This window comes from Arachis ipaensis, chromosome B4 (genome assembly GCF_059453495.1).
Source record: "Arachis ipaensis isolate K30076 ecotype BB chromosome B4, ASM5945349v1, whole genome shotgun sequence".
NCBI classification, from domain to species: Eukaryota; Viridiplantae; Streptophyta; class Magnoliopsida; order Fabales; family Fabaceae; genus Arachis; species Arachis ipaensis.
In genome coordinates, this window is record NC_142439.1 from 84,318,565 (window position 1) to 84,319,757 (window position 1,193).

General features: G+C 41.4%; 1 non-coding gene across 1 annotated transcript; it reads left to right on the forward strand.

Annotated features, from left to right (window-relative positions):
* Positions 1 to 847: 847 nt before the first annotated feature.
* On the forward strand, positions 848 to 955 carry LOC148568180 (small nucleolar RNA R71). The gene has a single exon (XR_015882142.1). It is a non-coding gene; the product is annotated as a small nucleolar RNA R71 (small nucleolar RNA).
* Positions 956 to 1,193: the final 238 nt, after the last annotated feature.

Below are 1,193 nucleotides of genomic sequence, written 5' to 3' on the forward strand. Positions count from 1 at the left end.
GAAACTCCTTATTGATCACTGGACGTCCCAGGAGGTCTTCCTCCTTGGGATTCACGTCCTCTCCTTCCCTTACAGGTTCGGTCATGGTGGTTATGTCAATGGCCTTGCACTCTCCTTTTGGATTTTCTTCTATATTGCTTGGGAGAGTACTAGGAGGGATTTCAGTGATCCTTTTACTCAACTGGTCCACTTGTGCTTCCAAATTTCTAATGGAAGACCTTGTTTCATTCATGAAACTTACAGTGGCCTTCGACAGATCAGAGACTAAGTTTGCTAAATTAGAGGTATTTTGTCCAGAGTTCTCTGTCTGTTGCTGAGTGGATGATGGTAAAGGTTTACTACTGTTGAACCTGTATCTTCCACCATTATTAAAGCCTTGTTGAGGCTTTTGTTGATCCTTCCATGAGAGATTTGGATGATTTCTCCATGATGGATTATAGGTGTTTCCATAAGGTTCACCTAAGTAATTCACCTCTACTATTGCAGGGTTCTCAGGATCATAAGCTTCTTCTTTAGAAGATGCCTCTTGAGTACTGTTGGATACAACTTGCAATCTATTCAGACTCTGAGAAATCATATTGACTTGCTGAGTCAATATTTTGTTCTGAGCCAATATGGCATTCAGAGTATCAATTTCAAGAACTCCCTTCTTCATAGGCGTCCCATTATTCATAGGATTCCTCTCAGAAGTGTACATGAACTGGTTATTAGCAACCATGTCAATGAGTTCTTGAGCTTCTGCAGGCATTTTCTTTCGGTGAATGGATCCACCTGCAGAAGTATCCAATGACATCTTTGATAGCTCAGATAAACCATCATAGAATATATCCAGGATGGTCCATTCTGAAAGCATGTCAGAAGGACACTTTTTGGTCAGCTGCTTGTATCTTTCCCAAGCTTCATAGAGGGATTCACCTTCTTTCTGTATGAAGGTTTGAACATCCACTCTAAGCTTGCTCAGCTTTTGAGGAGGAAAGAACTTGGCTAAGAAAGCCGTGACCAGCTTATCCCAAGAGTTCAGGCTGTCTTTGGGTTGAGAGTCCAACCACACTCTAGCTCTGTCTCTTACAGCAAAAGGGAAAAGCATGAGCCTGTAGACTTCAGGATCTACTCCATTAGTCTTAACAGTATCACATATCTACAAGAATTCAGTTAAGAACTGAAAAGGATCTTCAGATGGAAGTCCATGAAAC